We start from the raw sequence: 15,396 nt of genomic DNA, 5'->3' as shown, positions 1-15,396 counted from the left end.
GTTGCGCCATTGCACTCCAACCTGGGTGACAGAGCAAGACTCCTTCTCAAAAAAAACAAAAACAAAGAAAAAAGAAAAAGAAACAGTGTTACAAGTGGAGATTAAGTCCCTGTGCTAGTTCACAACGTCTATTTAATAAAGTTCCTAAATATCGTGTGTGCATTTGAAATGAAAATCTGTAATATTGGAAATAACTTTTTGTCAAAATTTTTATTTTATTTTATTTTATTTTGAGATGGAGTCTCCTCTATTGCCAAGGCTGGAGTGCAGTGGTTTGATCTCTGCTCACTGCAACCTCCGCCTACACGGTTCAAGTGATTCTCCTGCCTCAGCCTCCTGAGTGGCTGGGATTACAGGCACGTGCCACCATGCCTGGCTAAATTTTTTTGTATTTTTAGTAGAGATGGGGTTTCACCATGTTGGTCAGGCTGGTCTTGAACTCTTGACCTGGTGATCCGCCCGCCTCAGCCTCCCAAAGTGCTGGGATTACAGGTGTGAACCACCTCGTCTGTCCCAAATTATGTTTTACTTGTGGATTATGCTTGAAGTAAAATTACAAAGGCTATCGTGGGAAATCAACTTATGATAGTGTCTTCAAGGCAAAAGGGGTTCTGAATTCCATCTCACTTGGAGATGGAACTTGGAACTTGGGAGAAAGTCACACACAAAACACACATACACACACCCCAAGCAGCAGAACATGTCCATTCAGGGACAATTTTTTTTTTCCGGGGGGGTGCCAGTAGGAGAACAAGGCTGGTGGTTCTCATGTGTAAGATATTTCTAGGATATTTCTATATCAGAGATTTTTAATTTGGAAAAAAAAAGCCTATTTAATTTCTTAAATGGTAAAGAAAGTTTTAAGTCAAATTTATATCTTTCCTAATACATTTCCTCCTAAGGCTTTAATCTTGCATGGTTCCCACACCAACCGGCTGGGCTGGCCCTTCCTTCCGAGACGCAACAGAGCACACTGGTCCTGCTCCTGGCTCGTCCTTACCAACTGGGTGACTTTGGACCTGGCAACCTCATTTACCTACTCCTTAACCCAATCAAATTAAAAATGAGGACGGTGATCTCTGATAAGTCAACCTTACAGAGTCATGGTGAGCTCTAAATGAACTAATAATACCGCCTTCCTTTTCTGTAATACTTTAGTTTTTTAAATACATTCGCACATTTTATTCTCCTGCCAATTTAGGGAGAAAAGAAAAACCTAACTATTTAGACTTTAACATCCTCCAAGGGCCCGAAACAGAAGGAAATAAGTAACAGTCCCAGAGTACTTGGCAACTCCTGTACCCACCCATCACACCACTGCCTGCCTCCACCTCTTGTTGGCCTAACAACCAGCTGGAAAAATAACTGGGAAAAACACTGTATTTCTTGTTTCTTCTTCAATAACTCGCTCAAGTGCATAAAGAAGCCCCAAGTTTTGATTGTGGAGAGAGTTAAGAAGAATGTTATTCTCACTCACTTTCACAAATGTTTCCCTTGGCCAGGCGAGGTGGCTCATGCCCCTTATCCCAGCACTTTGGGAGGCCAAGGCAAGAGGATCACTTGTGGCCAGGAGCTCAGGACCAGCCTGCACAACATAGCGAGACCCTACCTCTATTTTTTTTTTTTTAAAGAAAAATCAATAAATTTCCCTACATTGCCAGTGACAGGCACAGGATCTAACCCAGGTGTACCCATCCAGGTATTGCTTGTGCTTAGCTGGTTCATGGAAAATCAAAGAGTCCCTCTTCCTTCAGCAGGTGGCAACATGCAGGCCTGCCTTCTGGCCACAACGTGCCAATTTCTTGCTCTCTCGACCTTCTTTATGGTGCCCTCAACTCACACCTGGATGGAGGCACAGCAACTGCACAAAAAAGTCACGACTCAAACGGCGGTCACTGAGACCACGCCTAACAGTGGAGTCACTGGGTTAATCATAAATCATGGTTGTCCTCGCCTACTCTTTAAGACCAGAGTTCGCCCTTCTCAAAGCAAGTCCACGTCCTCCCTTTGAGTAATGGGTCTGACAACCCGAACTCAAACACAAGCCTGCCCACCACGCAGACTTATCAGGGCTGCCCGCAGGGCGCGGGAAGGCACAGGGAGAGAACAAGGGCCCCTGCCGCAGGGTCGGGCATTATCGGCGGGACGGGGCCACCGCTTGTTTTCCTTTCGCTGAGCGTGTGAGCTGGTGCCCGTGTACAGTACCAGGCGGTGTAAAAGGTGGTTGCTGGGCCCCTCTGTTTGTGAGGGCTGTTGACACAAGGTTGGGTCCGGGTGATGAAGGCTGATTCCCGCCCTATTTTTCTGATAGCCATAAATGAGAGAAATTCTACAGGCCCCTTTGCCCGGAGCTTGGGAGTTCCATCTTGCTGGGGAAGGAGGCTTTTTGCATCCTGGGAAGAGCTGAGCTTTCCCCTTCAGTGGAACGAGAGCACGTCAAAGAAAAGGGGTTTTGGCGGGACACGGTGGCTCACGCCTGTAATCCCAGCACTTTGGGAGGCCTAGGCGGGTGGATCACTTGAGGTCAGGAGTTTGAGACCAGCCTGGCCAACATGGTGAAACCCTGTCTCTACTAAAAATACAAAAATTAGCCAGGCGTGATGGCGTGTGCCTGTAGTCCCAGCTACTCCGGAGGCTGAGGCATGAGAATCGCTTGAACCTGGGAGGCAGAGATTGCAGTGCAACAGAGGGAGACTCTGTTTAAAATAAATAAATAAATAAATAAAAGAGGCAGGGAGTGGTGGCTCACACCTGTAATCCCAGCACTTTGGGAGGCCGAGGTGGGTGGATCACCTGACGTCAGGAGTTCGATACCAGCCTGGCAAACATGGTGAAACCCTGTCTCTACTAAAAATACAAAAATTAGCCGGGTGTGGTGGTGCACACTTGTAATCCCTCCTACTCAGGAGGCTGGGTCAAGATAATCACTTGAACCCGGGAGAAGGAGGTTGCAGTGAGCTGAGATCATGCCACTGCACTCCAGCCTGGGCAACAGAGAGACTGGGTCTCCCCTCCCACTGCCAAAAAAAAAAAAAAAAAAAAAAAGCCGGGTGCAGTGGCTCACATCTGTAATCCCAACACTTTGGGAGGCCGAGGTGGGCAGATCACGAGGTCAGGAGATTGAGACCATCCTGGCTAACACGGTTAGAGAATGGCATGAACCTGGGAGGCGGAGCTTGCCAGTGAGCTGAGATCACACCACTGCACTCCAGCCTGGGAGACCAAGCGAGACTCTGTCTCAAAAAAAAAAAAAAAAAAAAAAAAGGAAAGGAAAGGGGTCTTAGTGAAATATCACACGCAACAGTACCACGGAGAAAAGGCACTAAGAACTTGAGAACTGCTGCAGAGAGGGGGGCCTATGGCTCTTCAGCCAAACACTTGTCTCACCCTGGGGCCTATAAGACAGACTAAGGAAGGGCCTGTTCCCCAAGCAGAACTTTAGCTCTAAGGCCAGACCATGCCTTGAAGTATCTCCCATTTTCTACAGTAATTCACCTGGCCCAGGGACTCGTGAGGAAGTTACTTGGATTTTGCTGCCTATAGCCCCTCTGGGAGTAAATGCAGTATTTACTCCAATTAAAAATACCACACGGCCTACCTGACCTGATTCAGGGCTATTGGCATATATTTTGGAAATTAATCTTATTCCTAGCCTAAATTTCTCCTTCCTACCTAAATTTTCTGTTTTCTTGTGGTACAGTTGTGTAGTTGTGAGCTGCTTATAATTCATACTGGAAAGGGGTGAGCCATAAGTCCAAAGTAAAATACTTCTAGAAAGGAGCTTTACATGCCCTTCCAGGACAGAATTTCCAACAGTTCTACGGGAAGTCCTTCAAGCTGTGTTAAGACTATGATGAATTTGGCGGAGGAATTTGGCAGTGGTATCAGGTTTTAGGGACTTCGGGAAATTGGGAGAGATCTAATTTTCCTCTGGGTCAAAATACAAGTCAGGGCTCCGCATCTTTTTTGAGCTAGCTTGGGCTTTGGGCTCAGGCTCAAATCCCAGCCCCTTCACTTACTAGTTTATATCCTGGGCACATGACTTAACTTCTCTGAGGCTAAGGTTTGCTCTCCATGACTATGTAGGTCATATCCACAAAGGGTTATTGAGTTCATGCATGTGACTGTCCCTGGCACAGCACACAGGAGGTTAACAGATTTTCCAATCCTCCTTTCTTTTGTTTTCAAGCTACTCTCTTTTTCAACCTGCAACCATGTATTTTCTTTAAAATGTATCACAGCAGCAGGCCAGAAAACAAATAGCACCTAATTTGCCACCAATGGAAAGAGCATTTTATTCACTGGTATATTCATGTGGGAGCTAGTGTAGTGGTTAAGAGAGCAATTTAGAGAGCCAGGCAGCCTGGATTCCAATGTGAGTTCCACGTACAAGCTCCAGGCCTTGGGCCCAATATCTAATCTCACTAGGCCTCAGTTGCTTCATCTATAAACTGGTGATAGTATTATACACATCATACACGTTTGAAGAATCAAATGAGATAATCCAAGTGAAGTGCTTCATTTAGTGCTTGGCATATATTAGGTTGGTGCAAAAGTAATTGCTCTTTTTCCAATTACTTTTAATGGCAAAAACCACAATGGCTTTCACACCAACCTAATGATAAGCATCCAAGGAATGTTAGCTATGGTTAGTGTTTAGTATAATATAATTATTGTTGCAGTTATTGTTGGTTTTACTATTATTGTAATATGGTATCATCATTATTCATACTGGGAACAACAAAAAATTGGTTTAGCTCCTTGAATCTCAAATTTACTTCCATAATCTTTACTAATAATTGTACTAGCCTTGATAAAAAATGTGTCCCTCTCTACCTCCTATAGGTCAGTAGCAATTTGATAATATTATATGTTGTTACTTAATTAGAGTCAGACATTGTGCTAAGTGCTTTCCATGAATTATCTCATTGAATCCGCATAGCAACCTGTAAACTCAGTTATTTATTGCCCCATTTCACAGCCAAGAAAAAAGGTTTAGTGAGAGGAGGTCACACTGGAAGTGGCAGATGACAGAAGTCCCTAAACCAGCTGAGCCTCAGGGGCTGAAAGGATTAGCTTGAAAATGATCTCCAAGATTCCCACCCAGCACCATCATCTATTATTTTAAATTAATAATAGTTTTGCTTTATTACCGTCTGCCGTATATGTGAATTTATTCATTTGGATGGAGTCTAATGTATAAAGAAAGCTATTGTGACTTTTACAAAAGACTTTGCTCTAGCAAATTCTACGTAAATAGGCTGATTTCTTTCAGTGTCTCTTGGCTCCATGCTCCCAAAGCCTTGAAAAAACTTTTCCTCCATGTCCAGCACACTATCTCCTTCTTACACGCTCCCAGCCTTCCTAACTTCCCCCTTCTGCCAACAGCGTCCACACCTCCCCTCCTCCCCCTGCCATCCCTACACCCAGACCCGCGGCGCATTCCATCTGCCGCCAAGTCCTCACGGCTATTTCTGTCAACGTTATCAAGACCCAAATCCGACCAGCAACACTCCTCACTTGGAGTCCAAAGTCACTTCAGAAAGGCCGGAGAACTCTACAGATATAAGCTGCTGCTATTATCCTCTCCATATAGATCTGTACACTGATTATTTGTTCCTTGAGGACAGGAATTTTAAACGTTAACATACATGCAAATTACTGAGGGATCTCATTAAATGCAGATTCTACTTAGGTTACTCTGGGGTGGGGCCTGAGGTTCTGCATTTTGACAGCTCCCTGGATGCTGCTGGTCCCAGACTACACCCTTATCTCAGTTATAGCTCTCAACACCCCTTCAAGGAAGGAATATTGCTCACATTTTATAAATGATCAATGGGCAAGAGAGGTTAAGAGATGTATCCAAGGCCCCAGAGCCGGCGGGTAGCACAGCTGGGATCTGAACCCAGCTAGATCTTTCTGACTCCATACAACAAAAAAGAAAAGAAAAGAAAAGAAAAAAGAGTATACACACACACACACAGAGTTATGTATACGTCTGTATAATTATATCAAACATATTTCATTCTTTATCTCATTTTAACAGCATGACCCTCATAAATGCCTAGAGAAATTTTCAGTCCTGCATGTTGTCAGAACTTAATAAACATTCAATCCGTAGGTGGAGTAGGAATGTCTGGGACCTGTTGCTTGGGAGGCCTCTTCCTTTCCTTATAAGCAGACTCATGAAGATCTTTCCTAAAGGTTTCCCTTGGGACTCTATACTTTACTTCTGTTACTGATTAAACTTATTGACTCTAGCACTTTTTTTTGCCTCTAGCAATCCAGTCCCATAGAGAAGCTGACAGATACGTGTTTCCCAATTAGTTTGAATTATGAAAGTAAGGGTGTGAATAATAGCGACCATTAGTGGTGAGTCACTGCCATCTCACAAAGTAGAAACAGGATGTTGTTAAGTCAGCAAAAAAAAGGGGATGCAGCCTTGCTTCTCCAAGGAGGGTAGCTCCTCTGCGGCAGCCATGAGCCAGTCCAACACTGGCTGCCTTTTCAGGGCCCTGGAATCCAGTTGGAAGATGTGTGTAGGGTCGGAAGGAGGAACAGGAAGATACAAATTAAACAGAAAACACACAAAACGAAGCAGCAAACACACAAAAGATGATTACTGGGCAGCTCTCCTGTGAGGGGAGAGTGGACGTCATAGGAGGCTGAAGGAGGTGCTCCCGGGAGCTGGGTAGACAGGAAGGTATCATGAGGAGGCAGGACTTCAGCTGGGACTTGAAGGGAGAATGGGATTTGGAGATAATGGCATTCCAGGTGGAAGTCATGGGCCACCCAGACAGAGGCCCAGGAGATAGGGGAGTGAACCAAGGTATTCTCAGGATGGAGTGGAGGTGGGAGGGATCCCTGCCCATGAGACAGGGCAGAGAAATCTGGGTGGGCGGGCTGCTTAGTGGAGAGTTGATTACCCGGCCAGGGAGTGTGGCCATCACGCAGTCGGGGAATGACTTGAGGGAGACAGCAGGTCAGGGAGTAAGTAGTAGACAGGCCATCTACAGCCAGGCAAAGTGGCTTTGGACCCTGACTTCACTCCGTAATAGGTACAAAATAGGAAGGGACACACCTGTTTGAACTTTAGGTACCTCTATTTGTTACTTGGGCTTGATAGGTATTGTCCCAGCGCTTTTCTGGGGCCCCTCCTGGCATCAGAGAACAGGAATCAAGTCCAAACAGGCCTGCAGAGGCAGATACACCAGGCCCTTTCCCAAGCACCTGTCACAGCTCTCTGCCCAGGGCCTTTTAGAGAGGCCAAACAGGAAAAAAGACAGGGGTGCCACTAGCCACCCCAGGTAGGACACTTCTGTCCTTTGTGGGATATGAGCCAGAGGTCCAAATGAAGGATATTTAGTTTGCCTTTTTGCTAACAGATTAGATGAACAAATAGTACAAGGCCTCCCAGAACAATGAGCCCAAGAAAGGGCTGGGCCAGAACGGACTTGAGTCTGGGGTTCCTGACTCCCAAAGCACAAGGCCCAAAGGCCGCCTGGGTGAAAGGTCTGAGTCAGCCTGGGAGGGACCCGCAGCTGCTCAAGGCTGCTCCTTCTTGGGTGATTTCAAAAGCTACTCCTGGCCTCCAGCTCAGAGGACTGTGTGCCTTCAAGGATTCATTATTCAGTAAGAAGTCAGATGCTATTTGGAAAACAAACATTTCCTGCATATCCATCCAAGTGGGACACTTTAACATAAGAACACTATCTATCATCACAACAGCCCTGTCATTTAGGTATTTTTAATCCACAATTTACAAATGAAGACATTAAGCTCAGAGAATTTGACCCAAGTTTCAGAGCTGGTAAGCCACAGCTCCAGCATTCAATCCTTGGTCTCATTCCTTCCCAGCCCACTGTTTTTATCCAAGATGCCTCAATGACCTCTTCCCTGCAAGAGCCTGCCTTGAGGCTTCCGGGAGTTTTGTCCATCAAAGCTTTCTTGCCTCTGTTTTCACAGTTTGGGAAATGGTACCAACACAGGCATTTCTTCCTACTGTTTGCCCATCATGACCCACCCACTGTTGCCTCCTTAGACTGCTCCTGTGCTATTCCCAGGAGAAATATTACTGCTACTACCACTACTACTAATACAAATGATCTTCACATATTGAGTTTCTACAGTGTGCTCAGCACATGAGTTTATAAATATATGGTCTTATTTAACCCTATAATTATACCTTTTTTTTTTTTTTTTTTTTTTTGAGACAGTCTCACTCTGTTGCCCAGGCTGGAGTGCAGTGGCCCAATCTCAGCTCACTGCAACCTCTGCCTCCCGGGTTCAAGCAATTCTCCTGCCTCAGCCTCCCGAGTAGCTGGGACTACAGGCTCACACCACCATACACAGCTAATTTTTGTATTTTAGTAGAGATGGGGTTTCACCCTGTTGGCCAGGCTGGTCTCAAATTCCTGAGCTCAAGTGATCTGCCCGCCTTGGCCTCCCAAAGTACTGGGATTATAGGCGTGAGCCGCTGCTCCCGGCTTATACCTATTTTCTATATTAGGATCCAAAAACACAGAGAGATAAACCCACTTGCCCAAGATCACCCAAGTAGTAAGTGGTGAAACTGGGATTTGGACGCATGAACTCTGACTTCAGAGCATGTGAATTTAAGCACTGGATTCAATACACATATGTACACACCCAACCTGTTCTCCCTATTTTCTGTCTTGATCATTTCGGAAATAATCGAAACAGGAAATAAATGTGACAAATAAATTTGTCCCAAGTCCTTTCCTTGAGAACTAACATCACCATCTACCCATCAACCCAGTGGCTCTAGCCAAATATCTAAGAGTCATCTTGATTTGTACATATATATATATTTTTTTCTTTTTTTTTGAGACAGAGACTCACTCTGTCACCCAAGCTGGAGTGCAGTGGCACAGTCTCGGCTCACTGCAACCTCCACCTCCCAGGCTCAAGCGATTCTCCTGCCTCAGCCTCCCCAGTAGCTGGGATTACAGGTGCCTCCCACCACACCCAGTTAATTTTTGTATTTTTAGTAGAGACGGGGTTTCACCAGATTGGCCAGGCTGGTCTTGAACTCCTGCCCTCAAGTGATCCTCCCGCCTCAGCCTCCCAAAGTGCTGGGATTACAGGCATGAGCCACTACACCCAGCCTTGATTCAGTGTATTTTCACATACTGATAATTATAAAGCAGGCAGAGTCTTATTTAAACCTGTGATTATTCTATGTAACAGAATTTTAATCCATTAGCATGGTGATTATTCTTCCTGAGTGGGAGACACTAGTCTCTGTTTGGTCTTTAGCCATGAAACACCTTTATACACATCACACTAAATCTCATTCTCTGCAACAAGTGCTGTCCCTCCTCTGAACGCGTGAGCCATCCAGCCTAAAACAAAGAGAAACTTTTATGACTAGCCACATTGTTTTCACTTTTAAACAAACCTACAGAAAAGAACACTCATTATCAATGTATTTGTTAATTGTAAATTGCTATCATCAAACCTAACAAGGTTTGGGCCTTTCAAGTGTTGGGAGCTTGGAATTTGGGGAGCCAGGATTGGGGCTGGAGGAGGAGGTGGCATTCTTAAAGAGATGGAAGGATCTTATCCATCTGATCAAAGAATCCAATCAAAGAACAAACTTCCTAATCTTTAACAATCCATGCATACCTTAGTGAGGACAGCAAAATGCAAAATAAATTATTATGTTAAAATTGACTGGCATGAAATTCTCATGGCGGGAAGAGAAATGGAAACCCTGGCTCACCCATGGCCTGCTCATATCCTCAGCTCGGCCAATGGGAAGTGCATTCCCAGCATCCTTGTGGTCTCCATGATGTGATCGAGGCCAGCAGTGTCCCCTCTGAGTGGCAGCTGTGCAGCGTCGAAGCCCCTCTGATGTCTACAGGACTCACCTGCTGCATCCTCTGCAAACTGGAAAGGATAAAAAGACACTGTCTGACCCTCCAGTGCTGCACCACCAGCCTCGCTGCGCTTCCATTCCTCCATATTGTAAATACTCCCTTTACTTAGCTGACAGCTTCAATTTTTTTTCTTTTTTTCTTTTTTTCTTTTTTTCCCCAAGATGGAGTCTAGCTCTGTCGCCTAGGCTGGGGTGCAATGGCACGATCTCGGCTCACTGCAACCTCCGCCTCCCAGGTTCAAGCGATTCTCCTTCCTCAGCCTCCCCAGTAGCTGGGATTACAGGCATCTGCCACTATGCCTGGCTAATTTTTGTATTTTTAGTAGAGACGGGGTTTCACTGTGTTGGCCAGGCTGTTCTCTAACTCCTGACCTTGTGACCCACCCGCCTCGGCTCCCAAAGTGCCGGGATTACAAGCGTGAGCCACCGCGCCCAGCCGACATTGTCAATTTTTAAGTATTTGGAGCCAGGCAGCCTTCTGGTGTCAAAGACCTGGAGTGCTAGAAGAAGCTATCAGCTCCCACGAAACCAGTGTGGTCATGGTGTGATTTTGAAAAGCCGCTTGGCTCCTACCTTAAGAAGCCCTCAGAGTCTAGGAGAATGGAGTTGCCAAATGGCATAGAAACAGCGATTGTTCTGTGCTGTCTGTTACACCACTGTTTGCACAGTGGTTCTCTATGCCCATGAAATGACACCCACCAGCCAAGCAACAGAAGTAGCTGCTGCTTGGAGCCTGTGCAAAACTGAGCTGCTCGGCAAGTATAGAAAGCTCTTTTCTCTGAAAACAATATTCTGAAGTATTTGTCAAAATACTGTTATGAATCTTTTAAATTTTACAAAGCTGGCTGGGCATGGTGATTCACAGCTATGATCCCACCTTGGGAGGCTGAAGTGGGAGGATCCCCTGAGGCCAGGAGTTCAAGATGAGCCTGGGTAACACAGTGAAAACAAATAAATTAAAAATAAATGTTGAAAAATTTGAGCTGGGCATAGTGGCATACACCTGTAGTCCCAGCTACTCAGGAGGCTGAGGCAGGAGGATTGCTTGAGCCCAGGAGTTTCAGGCTGCAGTGAGCTATTAGTGCACCACTGCACTCCAGCCTGGGTGACAAAGGAAGACTCTGTCTCAAAAAAAAAAAAAAAATGCAAAAAAAGACAACGCCTTTACAAAGCTATTTTTCTTTTACAGAGATAACCATGTTAAGAGTGAAAGGTTAGGCCAGGCACAGTGGCTCACACCTGTAATCCCAGCACTTTGGGAGGCTGAGGCAGGTGGATCCCTTGAGTCCAGGAGTTTGAGACCAGCCTGGGCAACATGGTGAAACCCTGTCTCTACAAAGAAAAAAAAAAAACCCACAAAAATTATCTAGGTGTGGTGGCTTGTGCCTCCCAGCTACTTGGGAGGCTGAACTGGGAGAATCACTTGAGCCCAGGAGGTGGAGGTTGCAGTGAGCCCAGATCATGCCACTGTACTCCAGCCTGGGCCACAGAGTGAAACTCTGTCTCAAAAAAAAAAAAAAAAAGGTGAAAGGGTAAATGTACCCTGTCAGGTATTGTTCCACTAAATGTTACAAGATACTTGACTATGACTTTATTTTAACTAAGGGCTAACCTCAAAAACTGATAGCCATCTTAAAATGAAGATGACAAGCATTCCATCCTCAAATAATCTAAAATGTATTCCCAATCAGAAGATCAGTAGGTTTTACCAATATTAACATTTCTATCCTTTCCCTAATTGATTGTTTATTTAGCTGAAGGCCTCTATGTGTGATATGCTACTGGCATATCAAAAGAGGGTTATTTGTTTTTGAACCTGCATGGTGATTAATTCTGCATTTTCATTCTTTTTTTGCAGGGTAGGGAGAAGTTTGAGTATAGTGTATTGGAAACAGAGTTTTGAAAACAGAAGGATCTTAATGCAAATCCAGATTGAACCATTTCCCTCTCTGTGGTCTGGGCAAGTTCATTTCACCCCTCTGAGCCACAGTCTGTTTTTCTAACTTCTGTCACAGGTTCCAGCAGTGATTAAGTAAAATTACAAATTTGGGAGCCCGCCACGTAATAGGAGCCCTTTACCTTTTCTAATTATTTCTTACGTGGTAAGCATCCCTAATAAGTATTCACACCTGGTTTGTGGAGTCTACCTGCATGCCTCAGGTGACGTGAGAACTTGGTTCACGTGAGGTCTGATCTCACAGGGCGGTGCTGGCCAGGCCCAGCATTGCAAAGATTCCTTCTATTATTCCCAAATTCTTCTCATTTTTTTTAACACTCTTTGCCCTTTTCCCTAGGTCAAATGGAAGGGCATGATCCCTACAATAAAGCACAGACTTATTTTTTCCATAGGCCTGTCAAATACTCCCCGATAGCCCCTGTTCTGTCCCAAGGAATGATGTAGCAACTCCTTAAGAATTCCTACCCAGCATTCTTACTAGTGAAACCTGAGTTGGTCATTACAACTATTTTTGTGGGATTTTTAAAAATCAGATCTAAATAACAAGCAAACATGTAACCATGCATTTGTGCTATCCTTAGATTGTTATGGTTAAAAAGGGATAATTGATTTTAAGTTAAATATTCCTCATATCCTGATCCACCCCTCAAGTACTAGCTTTAATATTTTATAGACTACATGGTCCGACCTATTGACCCAGGTCCTGATGTGCCCACGGACAAGCCGGAAGGGCCATCCTTCCCACTGGCTTTGCAATCTGGAGGCTGACAACCACCCAGCCTGCCACCCATCAAAGTCCCTGCTGGTGACTCTCTCCCCCAGCAAGCTGCCTCCCTTCCCCCACTTTCCCAAACATCTTGGGCATCTCAAACAATCCAATTACACTCAGGTTGTTTAAACAAACAGCAGCACAATTCCCCAGCCCAGAGCCCCAACTGAGGGATTCCCTTGGGCCGACTCTCACCACCTCCACCCCCAACCACAAGCCACTTTCAGAGAAGAGCAGCCCTGAGCAGAGACAATGGGCTCTGGGTTAACAGTGGGTAGTTTTCCATGTCTAAATGTTTGCAGACACTTGGTAAAGTGTCCCAGGCCAAGTTTCCAAAGGACAATACCTCCACACCACTGAGTTTGTTTAAGCAGGCAATCCCAGATAAGAAGGGGGTTGCCCCTCCTCTTCAAAAGCCAAGAATGCAAGATGGGCTGGAGGCAATGCTGTGGGAGGTTGGGACAAATTCCACTGGAACAAGGAATACTTGAGTTCCTCTCTCCACTCCCACCCTCCCTTAAAATAATAGATTTACCCTAAAGAAAAGGTGAAGTCAGGAGATTGGTGGAGTTTTTCTAAGTATTTCACAAATAAGACAGCTGGGACAAGGCAGAGTACTATTTACAATGCCACAGCTGAGCTGGATTTAGAAGATGCAAGGCATGGTGGCGGGTGCCTGCAGTCCCAGCTACTCGGGAGGCTGAGGCAGGAGAATGATGTGAACCCAGGAGGCGGAGCTTGCAGTGAGCTGAGACCAGGCCACTGCACTCCAGCCTGGGCAACAGAGCGAGACTCCATCTCAAAAAAAAAGAAAAAAAAAAGAAGATGCAAAGGTTGCTTACAGTTTCTCACTGAGCAGGCATTCAGTCCCTGCAGAAGGACTGACTACCTTCCCCACTGGGCAGTTCACATCATGTAAAATGCCAGTCAATGCCCAATGCCTTACATTTTTTGTTGAAAAGCAAAAGAACCAACCATTCTTATCTCCAGGCCAATTCTGAAGGGCTGCCACCAAACTTGTAAGGACCATCACTCGCCCAACAAATATGTCTAGATCATCCACTTAGAACAAATCCATAATGGTACAGGGGCAGCGAATAGAGGCAATATCTAGTTTCACATGTGATAGAAAGTGGCATCTTATTTATTTATTTATTTATCTATCTATTTATTTATTTTGTAGAGACAGGGTCTCCCTATGTTGTCCAGGCTGGTCTCGAACTCCTGGCCTCAAGTGATCCTCCCACTTTGGCCTCCCAAAGTGCTGGGATTACAGGCGTGAGTCACTACATCTGACCGGTAAGTGTCTTAAAAGAAGAGCAAGCAAAGACTCTGGAAGCTCAGAGAAGAGATGGCTTCTGGCTGAGAGGAGGTGAGCTGATCAGAGAAAGCTTCACAGGGAAGAGGTGTTTGAGTCAGCCCTTGAACCGGTAGGAAGGGTGAAGATGAAAGCCAGCTCCCTCATCAGGCCATGGATAGGCTCTTCCCACATATTTCTAGTTCTTTCTACGTCTCTGAAGCCTTCAGCCATTAAAACAGGTATTCTTATATTTTCTGGGTTACAGACCCTTTCAAGGGAATCCTTGAAAGCTGTGGATTCCCTCTCCAGAAGAATGTACATATCCCAAAATATGGCATGCCATTTCAGCCAGTGCCCAGACTTATCCAGGGACTTCTGGTTAAGAATTCTTGGGATCAAATGTTGCAGACCCATTTCTGCCCAGGGTCTGATAGGAGAATTGAGAGAAAAACAAAATTTCCATCTATCCATTCTTTACACTTTTATTCTTATTTTTAAAATTAACTAATGTATTTGGTCTACAAAACCCTAAAGAAGAAAAGAAAGGGCTTGTTCACTTTCCATGTTATTTGAAAAGTCCATTGATCTAATGAGCGACATCTTGGGAGGAACCAGAAAGCCTTTTGTACCTTCTTTGGATTGCAAATTCTGAAGAAGGCTTTTCAAAAGCCCAAAAACTGACACTCCAAAAGTGGTTTTCACAAAAGAATCTAAATCAGACTTCAGCATGTCACTTCTACAATATCTGGGAGCCACAAACATGGATAGAAAGGTCTGGCTTAATGGTGCGACACCAAGATGGCACTGAGCCTCACTCATCCTTTGCACACCAAACATGTTTGAATGAATAAATCACTGATTGAGGGAGTGGATGAGAAGTTTTATGACAGAACAAATAGGACAGACACACATGGAGTTTCAGTGAGAGTAAAAGTGTAGGTTGGCCAGGTGCGATGGCTCACGCCTGTAATCCCAGCACTTTGGGAGGCCAAGGCAGGTGGATCACCTGAGGTCAGGAGTTTGAAACCAGCCTGACCAACATGGAGAAAATCCATCTCTACTAAAAATACAAAAAATTAGCCGGGCATGGTGGCGCATGCCTATAATCCCAGTTACTCGGGAGGCTGAGGCAGGAGAATCGCTTGAACCCAGGAGGCGGAGGTTGCGGTGAGCCGAGATTGCACCATTGCACTCCAGCCTGGGCAACAAGAGTGAAACTCCGTCTCAAAAAAAAAAAAAGTGTAGGTTACTTTATACTGTAGCTCATTCCAGAATACTGGATAAATAAAACAGATGTGGAAACAAATAAACAGATGTGTATGTAAATAAAACAGATGTGTTAAATATTAATTTGAGCAACTACCTAAAATATATACAAGCTCATAATTTAAAGGTATTTGACTACAATTCCTGATATATCTGAATTTTTTTTTTTTTTTTTTTTGAGATGGAGTTTCGCTCTTGTTGCC

General features: G+C 44.9%; 1 long non-coding RNA gene across 2 annotated transcripts in view; it reads right to left on the bottom strand.

Annotated features, from left to right (window-relative positions):
• The window catches only part of LOC107969455 (uncharacterized), a 62,267-nt gene that overhangs the window by 38,960 nt on the left and 7,911 nt on the right, over positions 1-15,396 (bottom strand). The window contains exons 2-3 of one of the 2 annotated variants that reach the window (XR_001711252.1): positions 9,746-9,912; positions 9,197-9,365 (exon numbers count right to left, since the gene is read on the bottom strand). This is a non-coding gene — a long non-coding RNA (uncharacterized LOC107969455). Of the gene's footprint in view, positions 1-9,196; positions 9,366-9,745; positions 9,913-15,396 lie in introns of those variants that run through there. The other variant, XR_001711253.3, reaches the window with a different exon arrangement.

Source organism: Pan troglodytes, chromosome 17 (genome assembly GCF_028858775.2).
Source record: "Pan troglodytes isolate AG18354 chromosome 17, NHGRI_mPanTro3-v2.0_pri, whole genome shotgun sequence".
Classification (NCBI taxonomy): Eukaryota; Metazoa; Chordata; class Mammalia; order Primates; family Hominidae; genus Pan; species Pan troglodytes.
This window is presented reverse-complemented; position numbering and strand designations above follow the sequence as displayed.